This window comes from Carya illinoinensis, chromosome 1 (assembly GCF_018687715.1).
Source record: "Carya illinoinensis cultivar Pawnee chromosome 1, C.illinoinensisPawnee_v1, whole genome shotgun sequence".
In the NCBI taxonomy this organism is placed as follows: domain Eukaryota; kingdom Viridiplantae; phylum Streptophyta; class Magnoliopsida; order Fagales; family Juglandaceae; genus Carya; species Carya illinoinensis.
In genome coordinates, this window is record NC_056752.1 from 11,554,069 (window position 1) to 11,566,042 (window position 11,974).

The following is an 11,974-nucleotide window of genomic DNA, read 5'->3' on the forward strand; positions in this document are numbered from 1 at the left end:
TCATTTTTCAAAAACTTCAAACCTAATCTTTTACTTTTGGCATATGACAAAAGGAGCATACTTTTCTTTTCAAATAAATCAAATCTAATATTTTACTTTTTGCATATGACAAAAGGAGCACATTTTACTTTTCAAAAAATTCAAACCTAATCTTTTACTTTTTGCATATGACAAAAGGAGCACATTTTACTTTTCAAATATTTCAAATAAAATCATCTACTTTTTGCATAAGTCAAGAAAAGCATCAATCACTTTTGAAAATATTCAAATAAAACATGCACATGTGAAAGATAACAATCAATCATCTTTAATATTTTCAAAATTTAACCCTTTAATCAAGGCATGCACATGTAAAAGATGACAATTAATCATCTTTCAAAATTTTCAAATTTAATTTTCAAAAATATTCATGCACATGTGGAAAATATATTTTAATGCTTTATGATAAAATATTAATTTTGAGCATTAATCCTAATTTCAAATTTTGAAGAGATTTACAACATTACTCTATAACTTTAATGTGAACTTGTTCCCTTCTTGCCCATGCTTGTTTCCTTGATGTGCTTGACTCCATTGTATAGACAACTTGAGCTTGAGACTTCTTTATTCTTTGAATTCATTTGTTATCATCAAAATTCATGTGTAGATATATAATTACACAAAACTTGAAATCTTGGGTTCAACAATCTCCCCCTTTTTGATGATGACAAATACTTGATAGAACCTGAAACCTGTATTAATACTTAAGCTCCTCCTGAAAATGTGCGTTAGTTTTTCAAACAAAAGTATAAATATAATTCCAAGCATATATAATAAGTTTAGCAATTCAAACTGTAAAGGCAAAAATTGACTAGGATTAGATGACTAAATGATAAGGTTTATCTTATCATTATTTGATTAAATTTGGATAAATGATAAGGTTTATCTTATCATTATTTGATTAAATTTGGATGAATGTAAAATAAGTATTGATTTGTATCTAAACAATATTGAGTCTATCTAGAAGTTTTAGGCGTTGTTTAGATAAGGCCCTGAAGTCAAAATCGAGTTCTGATAGTTTTGCCCTTATCCAGAAGAAATCTGAAATAGAGTTTAGTATATATCAGAAGAAGTCATCACGAAATGTTAACAGTCCGTCGGGACGCGTTTTCGCGTCTGTTGCTAATCGTCAGCAGAGTCCTACTGCAACTAGAACTCTTTTCAGACTTTCTATTTAAAGGGATTCGGTTTTGTATTTTCTCAAGGACTTCAAGCCACGAATTTTACAGAGGAGATTCTGAGCGTTTATGAGAGAAAATTCACTTGAGAATTTTCATGGGATTTTTCATATCTTCTTGAGTGTGATCGTGCTTTGAGTGTGAAGTAACATCGATTGGATTTCAGCCTCTGAAGTTCCAAAAGGGAAGTCAACATTTGAAGATCGCCAGAGGTTCTGGCTGCTACTGCGGTAGAAGACAAACGGGTCGTTTGTCTAGGCAAGTAAGAGAGTCGAATTGCAAAGGTTTTGTAATTGATTATTGTTTGTAATTTCTTCAAATAATAAGATTGATTTTCCTGGGTTTGGTTGCCCCGTAGGGTTTTACCTTTAAAGAGTTCTTTAAAGGGTTTCCCTTCATAACCAATCGTTGTGTTTTACAAGTTTGATTATTTATTTTAAAGTATTTGATTCGTTTCATAATCTTAATAATTGAGATCTAACTTATTTGTTCAAGGAAATTGGTAGACAATTTCGTGGTTTTACAGGGGTACGTTGGGAATTTCACAAACAATGTTAATGTTCTAGTCTAACACTTCTCCCCCTTTTGACATCATTAAAAAGGATCCGCAACAAGTAAATGGACATGAAAAAAACGGTGCGTTAGTAGACACTATAAATAGTTAAAATAAATAAATAAATAAATTTGATCCATCCGTGACCCGACAAGTGCGGCTGGAGATTTGAAAAAATCTCCTGATGTTTTTTACAAACGAGATTGAAGGCTCCGAGTTTCTAAAAAATGTCATTTTCACCGATCGGAAAAAAATCACATTGCCCTTTGACTTGGATGATAGCTCGTCTTGGTTCTTTATGCTATCTCTATAAAATCAGTCTTAAAGTTCATCCAATTCGCATCAAGTTTTCTTCTCATCTCTATAACTCATCTGCATTCCTTCAACATTCTCGTTTTAAGCCTTCTATTCTTTTCTCAATGACTCATTCTTCTAACATTTTTCTAGATCCATCCATGAGGCATTCTGCACCTCAACCTCCTGTCCTTTTTGCAGCTGCCATTGGTGCCGTGTTGCAGCAAGAAAATAATACTTTGGCTAATAAGTCAGATTCGGATGCTATCTATGACTTGGTGAGTCTTGGAACTCGCTACTCTTCCTCTATTGTTGTTTTTTCCCAACGGCTACAAGCCAAAAATCATGAAGTTGAAAAGCTTAAAGAACAAATTGTTGTACTTCAACGAATTGTTCAAGAGTCTCATACAAGGGAAGGAATTACTCGACAGAAGAATAAACAGTTGAAATCTTTATTAGATTCTTCATTCTGCTTGCCGGTTACCATGGATAAGAATGACATGATATTGTATGAAGAGAATGAGCGTCTCAAACATGAGGCTAAGAATCTCAAGTTTATGTAAAAGTATTTAAAAAATCTATCTCTATTTTTATTGACTCTAGTCTATCTTTTAAGAGATATTCATAGCATGCATCATATCTATTTCTCTTCTGATCATACATAATCTATCTTCTGGTAAAGATTTTGTGAAAATATCTGCTAACTGATCGTGTGTGTTTGTGAACTCTAGTACTATATCGCCTTTCTGCACATGATTTCGAAGAAAATGATATCTTATTTCAATATGCTTAGTTCTAGAATGTTGTATTGGGTTCTTGGAAAGATTTATAGCACTTGTATTATCACATTTGATTGGAATGTGATTATACATGAGTTTAAAATTTTCAAGTTGTTGCTTCATGTAGAGAACTTGAGCACAACAACTACCCGCAATAACATATTCTGCCCAGCAGTAGATAGTGCAACAGAATTTTATTTTTTACTAAACCAGGAAACTAGTGCATGACCTAAGAAATGGCATGCTCCACTAGTGCTTTTTCGATCTATTTTACAGCCAGCATAATCTGTATCTGTGTAGCTGATTAGATCGAAAGATGTGTGCTTAGGGTACCATAACCCTAAGTTAATTGTACCACTAAAATACCTAAAAATGCGCTTAACTGCAATTAAATGTGATTTTTTTGGAAATGATTGAAAGCGTGCACATAAGCACACACTAAACATAATATTTGGTCTACTAGCTGTTAAATATAATAAGTTACCAATCATACCTCGATATATTTTCGAGTCAACTGGCTTATCGGATTCATCTTTATCAAGTTTAGTTGATGGGCTTATTAGTGTTCCAATTTCCTTAACACATTCCATCTCAAACTTTTTCAATAATTCCTTAATATATTTTGATCGATTGCTAAATGTCTCACTTTTTTCTTGCTTAATTTGCAATCCGAGAAAGAATGTAAGTTCTCCCATCATGCTCATCTCAAATTCTTCCTGCATAGTCTTAGCAAAAACTTGACATATATTTTTATTAGTAGCACCGAATATTATATCATCAACATAAATCTGAATCAAAAGAATATCATTATTTTCATCTTTAATGAAAAGAGTTGTGTCGATTTTTCCTCTTGAAAAACCTTTTTCAATCAAGAAACCACTGAGTCTCTCGTACCAAGCTCTAGGAGCTTGTTTAAGTCCATATAGTACTTTTGTGAGTTTGAAAACATGATTTGGGGAAATATGATTTTCAAAACTTGGAGGTTGCTCAACATATACCTCTTCATTTATAAAACCATTTAAGAAAGCATTTTTAACATCCATTTGAAAAAGTTTGAAATCTTTATAACAAGCATATGCAAGTAGCATTCGAATAGCTTCTAATCTTGCGACTGGTGCATATGTCTCATCATAATCGATTCCTTCTTCTTGATTAAAACCTTGGGCTACAAGTCGAGCCTTATTTCTAGTAATGACTCCGAATTCATCTTTCTTGTTTCTAAAAACTCATTTTGTTCCAATAATAGTACGATTTTTTGGTCTAGGAACAAGTGTCCAGACATTATTTCTTTCAAATTGATTCAACTCTTCTTGCATAGCTAGAATCCAAGATTCATCAAGAAGTGCGTCATCAATATTTTTGGGTTCAATCTGAGATAGAAAAGCAGTATGATTGCAAATATTTCTAAGAGATGATCGAGTACTTACACCTTGTGAAGGTTCTCCCAAAATTTGTTCCACTGGATGATCTTTCACAAATTTCCACTGTTTGGTTGCATCTTGTATTAAATTTTGATGATCTTTCCTGATGGTTCCATGTTGAACTTCTTCTATTGTGTTCTCTTTGTTGAGATTGAGACTTTCCGTGTTATTTATACCTCCTGTTTCTTCATCAATAGATTTCTTGGAGAGTGGAGAATTAGATTTACCAAATACTACATGCATAAATTCTTGTACAGTTAAAGTCTTTTTATTGAATACTCTATAAGCTTTACTATTAGCAGAATACCCAAGAAAAATACCTTTATCAGATTTTGCATCAAACTTGCCTAAATTATCTCTGTCATTCAAAATAAAACATTTGCATCCAAATACATGAAAATAACCAATGTTTGGCTTTTTCTCATTCCAAAACTCATAGGGGGTTTTATCTAATTTAGACCTTAGCATAACTCTATTTATAATATAACATGCAGTACTTACCGCTTCGGCCCAAAAATAACTAGGCAAGTTGTTCTCATTGAGCATTGTTCTTCCCATCTCTTGAAGAGATCTATTTTTCCTCTCTACTATCCCATTTTGTTGAGGAGTTCGAGGAGCAGAAAAACTATGCACAAAACCATTTTCATCACAAAACGTTTCAATATTTTTATTAACAAACCCTTTTCCCCTATCACTTCTAATACTTGAAATAGTATAGCCCTTTTCATTTTGAATTCTCTTGCATAACTTGGTAAAGACATTATGTGCCTCATCTTTATCAGAAAGAAAGATGACCCAAGTATATCTAGAGAAATCATCAACAATAACAAATGCATAATATTTTCCTCCTAAACTTGCAACTCTATTTGGTCCAAAAAGATCCATGTGTATCAGTTGCAATGGTCTAGTAGTGAAAATATGTTTCTTGGTTTTAAAAAAAGTTTTTGTTTGCTTACCAAATTGGCATGCATCACAAATTTTATCTTTAAGAAAATTTGTTTTTGGTAAACCTCTTACAAGATCATTTTTTGAAAGTTTGGAAATAAGTTCCATGTTGGCATGACCTAATCTTCTATGCCATAGACAACTAGTTTCATTTTGAATTGAAAAGCAAATAGCATCTTGTGAGGTAATTTCTTCAAAATCAATTGTATAAACACTATTGCTTCTAAAAGCAATAAAACAAATATTACAATCATGATCATTCAAAATAATGCACTTATCCATTTTGAAAGTAACTGTAAATCATTTATCACATAATTGACTTATACTCAAAAGATTATGTTTTAGACCTTCAACAAGTAGAACATCTTCAATTATGAGAGAAGATTCATTACCAATTTTACCTATTCCCACGATCTTCCCTTTCGAGTTGTCTTCAAATGTCACGTGTCCTTCTTCTTTAGATCTAAGATCAAAGAACATAGTCTTGTCTCCCGTCATGTGTCTTGAACATCCACTATCTAAAAACTACTTGTTTTTGCTTGTAGATGACTTCATGCATACCTATAAAAACAATTAATATGATTTTTCTTGGTACCCAAGTTCTTTGGGTCCTTTATTTATTAGTATTAGAAAAAACAAGACTTTTAGGTACCCATATGACCTTAATAGTCATTGTACGATTTCTTCTAATAGGACAAGTATGATAATTATGACCATTTCTATTACAAAAATTGCAAATAGCATGTGACATATATGAAAAACTTGAATGATTATAATAATATCCTTTTTTGACAAAATTATCTTTATGAAAAGAATTTTGAATATTAGTCTTTGATGTGGAAAGATTATCAAAAAAATTTTTATAAGGTTTGTATTTTTGTTTTGGCATATATTCCAAACCTGCCTTGTCAAAAACACATCTTTGACTACCAAGAAGTTTTTCAAAATTTCTTTTTCCATTCGTAAAGTTTTCAACAATATTTTCTAAATCGGTTTTCTTCTTATTCAATTCAAGATTTTCATATTTCAAAATGATATTTTCTTTTCTTAAAATTTCAATTTCGTTTGTTAAAGAAGAATTTTTCTTTTTCAAAGTAGTATACTTGATACCCAATTTTTCAAATTCCTCATATACCCCTTCTAAAATATTTTGCAATTCTTCATATGAAGGATCTTCAATATTATCAAGATTTGTTACTTCAATGTCATCTTTAGTCATAAGACAAAGATTTGCTAATTCTCCATTGCTTGCTTCACTAACTGAACTACTTGAATCATCATTCCATGTAACTTTCATGTGACACCCCCAAATCCCCACGCACGAACACGGGGAAATCGAGACATCCGGATGATGACATCACGGGTCATCACCCTATCGACGTGTGCCAAGTGTGTGTATAAGCAACGAATGTGCATGAGAAACACGCAACGGATAGCAAGGTCAATAACTAAGTACCAGAATTTTTTTTGGTTTAATACAAAGCTGTTTAAAACATACGTAATAAAATATTACAAAACACAAATATTATTTCAAAACCAAATACAAAACATAAACTCCACTCAGAACTCCGGCGGAGCCGCATCCTCGGGCCCAGCCTCCTCCTCCTCCTCGAACTCTGCACCAAAATCTACGGAACCAAAAATGGTGCCGCAGGTAAGTAAAATCCAAACACCACTAGATAAAAACATATAAAACTCAAACAATATGCATGAAAGAAAACCAATGCACATGTCCCATAAAATCATAATTTTTCCACGCACGCCAAAAAACCCATTTGGCCCAAAAACATTACCATTAAAACCATTCATCGCCATTATCCCAGATAATGGCCCAAAATCGCTACCACCATTTTCCCAGAAAATGGATCAAAAGTCTTAACACATTCTTGCCATTTTCCCAAAAAATGGCCCGTACCCGAAAACCATAAAAACGATCCAATTATGCATGACCATGATCTCCCCTAGGGATCATCCGCACACCCTGGCTCTGTGCCACACCGCAGGTAACGACTATGCATGTGACACGTAAACAAGCGATGCCCAGACTCGCGCCCGGCGCGTACCTGGCCAGGCCATCCTCTAGTCCCCGCCACTCTAGGGACCACTGAGTCGACACGACAGCGTTACCGTATCGTGCGATCCGGTCGTCGCCTTGCGATAACCCAGGGGATGTCACTCAGTATTATCCACTCCTGAGCGAACAAAGGAGCTCCACCGAGATAATAACCCATCCCGGCTTGGGCTCGTGAGACACACACACCCAAAAACCATTTACGCCAATAAAACGGGATTTTCTCGATTAAAATAAAATGCACAAATATACAATATGCAACGCACGCCTCATGGCACGAATAACCAACCAAATCACAAACAAACATAACCAAGCACTCCGTCCTCAAACTATCCGACCTCTGAACTCCTCAGACTTAGTCCGGAATCAGCCAACCAGCAGTTAAATATTTATTGAATGATCAATATACATTTAAATCTAATAGTAGAGTTTGGAAAATACTTACAGCGCTATATGGTATTTTTAGAAAGCTTGCGACGTTGCAAACGGCGGAAGAAAAGCAACGTAACAGTGAAATTTCACTGTGACCGTGGGTTGTAAAATACCTACTTTTGAACGGGGACAAACCAAAGCTCGGGATTGATAGGGAATGGTCTAGGGATGTTTATGAAGCTAAGGGAAGTGGAGTTTGGCCGTGGGTGGTGGCGAAAACGGCGGAGGAAGGCCAAAATACCCAAATTGGAAAGTTAGCTCGTGGGAGCTGTTCCGGCGATGGTTAGAGGCCGGAAATGGGTGGGTTAGGACGGCAAGGAGTCGGCGATGAAGTGGTGAAGAGGTGGTGGCCTGAGGTGGAGCGACGGCGGCAGATCGGGGCTAAAACCATGTGGCTTGATGGTGGTTTTCCGGCTAAACAACGGTACAGTTGAGGATGAAAGTTGGTGGGGTGGTTCATCTGAGGGAGGGGAAGAAAACAGTGGTGGTGGTGTGGCCCATGGCGTGGGCGAGCGGCGGTCCTGGGTGGCTGGACAAAACGGCATGAGGGAGAGGAGAGAGAGTGTGTCACGCAGGAGAGAGAACCGGGGAGGAGAGAAAAGAAAGAAAGAAAAAAAAGAAAGAAAAACAAGAAAAAAGAGAAAGAAGAGAAAAAGAAAAGAGGAAAAGAAAAGATGATGGAAAAGAAATGAGGTCCAGTCCTCACTCCGGAAATCAAAACAGGTCCGCCGAAAACGATATTAAAAACCTTAAAACGACTAAATAAATAAAACACAACATCAAATAAATTAAAAACCAATTTAAAACGCAATAATTTAAAATAAATAAACCAATATATTAATTAAATTAAACACAACCCTTCAGTGAAAATACACGTAAAAGCGGGTCATCACATTTCATTGCTTTCTTGCCCTTGTTTCGATCTTTCTTTAGCAGAGGACAATCTGGTTTGATATGACCAGACTTATTGCATTTATAACAAATTAAAGTGTCATTTTTACCTGAATCTTTTTTAGAAAACTTTTTGAAAGATTTACTCGGAGGAGTTCTATTTTTCTTCAAGAACTTTTGAATTCTTCTTGTTATCATCGCAATTTCTTCATCTTTATCTTCATTTTCGTCATCTTCATCACTTTCACTTTCATGAGGAATAGCTTTAAGTGCTAAGCTCTTCTTTGGCTTTCCTTCTTCTTCTCCTCTTTTCAATGTGTACTCATAGGTGATAAGTGACCCGATGAGTTTATTGACTTCGAGCTTCTTGAGGTCTCTAACTTCAAGAATCGCTGTAACTTTTGATTCCCAACGTTTTGGTAAAGAGTTGAGAATTTTTCTTACCATCTCCACCTTAGAATAAACTTGGCAAGAACTGTTAATCTGTTTATGATGTTAGTAAAACGAGTGTGCATATTAGAAATAGATTCATCATCATTCATCTTAAACATTTCATATTCATGAGTAAGAATATAAATTTTTGATTCCTTGACTTGCAAAGTTCCTTCATAAGTTACTTCCAAGTTATCCTAAATTTCCTTTGCTGTAGCGCAATTCATTATTCTATTAAACTCATTTCCATTAAGAGTATTATATAACAAATTCATAGCAGTTAAATTTAAAGTATAAAGTCTATCGTCTTCACGATCAAACTCTTCTTCTTCCTTTTTGACCTTTACTCCATCAACCACTTTTGTTGGAATATAAGGTCCATTTACAATACATTTCCAGATTTCTCTACCTTGAGCCTGAAGAAATATTCTCATTCTAACTTTTCAGAATGAGTAATTATCTCCACAAAAGAGTGGAGGCCGACTGCTAGATTGACTTTCACTAAATGAAGCTGTAATGTTAGCCATACGATCTTAACTCAAAAGATAGTTAATTTTATAATAGAGCTCTTAACTCTAATACCAATTGTTGCCCAGATGACTAACACAAGAGGGGGGTGAATTGAGTTATATTTGAAAAAATAACAATTATAAATCAAATATACAATATAAAATATAAACAAAATTCGAAACAGTAATAAACATAAAGAGTAAGGGTAAAAGAGAAGCAAACTCAGTATGTTAACGAGGTTCGGCCCCACTGCCTACGTCCTCGCCTCAAGCTACCCCTCGAGGATCCTCAAATTCACTATTCAACCTCCTTCAGGTGGAAATAGAAACCTATTACACCTTCAAATAACACCGCTACAAAGGATCCGTGTAGAACACCTTCTACACTTCCAATCACCTTACACGTGGTGATTCAACTATTCCCCGTGTAGAACACTTTCTACACGCACAAGGGTTATACACACCCTTTTTCTGATACAAGAGCTGAGAGTGGATAGGTTATCAGAAAACACTCCTCAATGAGTGAAATAAGAACAATACAGTGCAAATTATATCTATCAAAATGAATAAGGATTAAGGCTCAATGCTTAGAGAAGAGAGAATGAAAGCTTTGAATGAATGTTGTATGCTCTGGATGTTGTAAATGTGAAGCTCTCAAATGATCTATTTATAGGCATATGAGACTTCATATTCAAATTAAAAAAGATTCACATGTCAAAGACAACATCATTCACTTTTTCAAAAAATTCAAATAAAAGGTTCTTCTTTTTCAATTGTTAAAGACAACATCATTCATTTTTCAAAAACTTCAAACCTAATCTTTTACTTTTGGCATATGACAAAAGGAGCACACTTTTCTTTTCAAACAAATCAAACCTAATCTTTTACTTTTTGCATATGACAAAAGGAGCACACTTTACTTTTCAAAAAATTCAAACCTAATCTTTTACTTTTTGCATATAACAAAAGAGCATACTTTACTTTTCAAATATTTCAAACAAAATCATCTACTTTTTGCATAAGTCAAAAAAAGTATCAATCACTTTTGAAAATATTCAAATAAAACATGCACATGTGAAAGATGACAATCAATCATCTTTAATATTTTCAAAGTTTAACCCTTTAATCAATATATGCACATGTAAAAGATGACAATCAATCATCTTTCAAAATTTTCAAATTTAATTTTCAAAAATATTCATGCACATGTGGAAAATATATTTTAATGCTTTACGATAAAATATTAATTTTGAGCATTAATCCTAATTTCAAATTTTGAAGAGATTTACAACATTACTCTATAACTTTAATGTGAACTTGTTCCCTTCTTACTCATGCTTGTTTCCTTGATGTGCTTGACTCCATTGTGTAGACAACTTGAGATTGAGACCTCTTTATTCTTTGAATTCATTTGTTATCATCAAAATTCATGTGTAGATATATAATTACACAAAACTTGAAATATTGGGTTCAACATTGGCTATGTCTGGTGATCTACATTTCAACCTTAAAATCAGCCGTTTTTTCATTTGAATTATGATGAATGTATGAAAGTATAGTCTATATACTTTATTATTGGACTAGAATGTTAAAATGTGAATAGAAATTATAGGAATTAATTTATTTTTTTGAATGTAGCTTTTATCTATTTTAAGATTTTTCTAAGCTCAATTTTTTTTTTTTAAAAAATTTCAGAGTCCATAAAAGAGGAGGATGCATGCATTTTCACTTGAACAGAACGGACGGAAGTGGATTTTGATGATTATTGTTCTAGACACTAGAAAAGAGGGAATATTTAAAACTGGATTTGGTGGACGCTGGGCACTACATATATATTTGAAGGAGTTGTGGTATGTTGCTTTTTGATTTCAAAGCGGGACACGGACCAGCTTTATTTCTCTTCTTGGTTTAAGGAGAGACTAGGGTTGGGCTCCGACTCCGTCGGAGTTGGAAAGCCCAACTCCAACCTCCGATTCCGACCAAAGTTGGAGACCGAGTTGGGCTCCGACTCCGACTCCAAATTAGAGTAGATTTTGACTCCAATCGAAGTTGTTGGAGTTGGAGTAGAGGGTTGGAGCTCTAATCAAAGTCAAATGAAAGAACAAAAAAGAACAGAACAGATGAAAATCCCAACAAAGAACATTCCACAATTCACAACTTGTTTTCTCTTTTGCAACCAAATATCAAAATCTCCCAACAAAGAACATTTCACAAAGAATAGATAACAGATTGTCAAATTAATAGAAGATTTTTGCATCCTAACAAATAAAAAATAACAAAAATTATAAAAAATAACAAAAACTTCAAACTATAACAAACAAATTCACAAAAGATTTTCACATCCTAGGGTTTTGGATTGCAACAGACTACAGAGGAAGACAAGTGTAGTGTAACAAGTCCACCTTGGAAGCTGATCCTTCATGCGGTGGA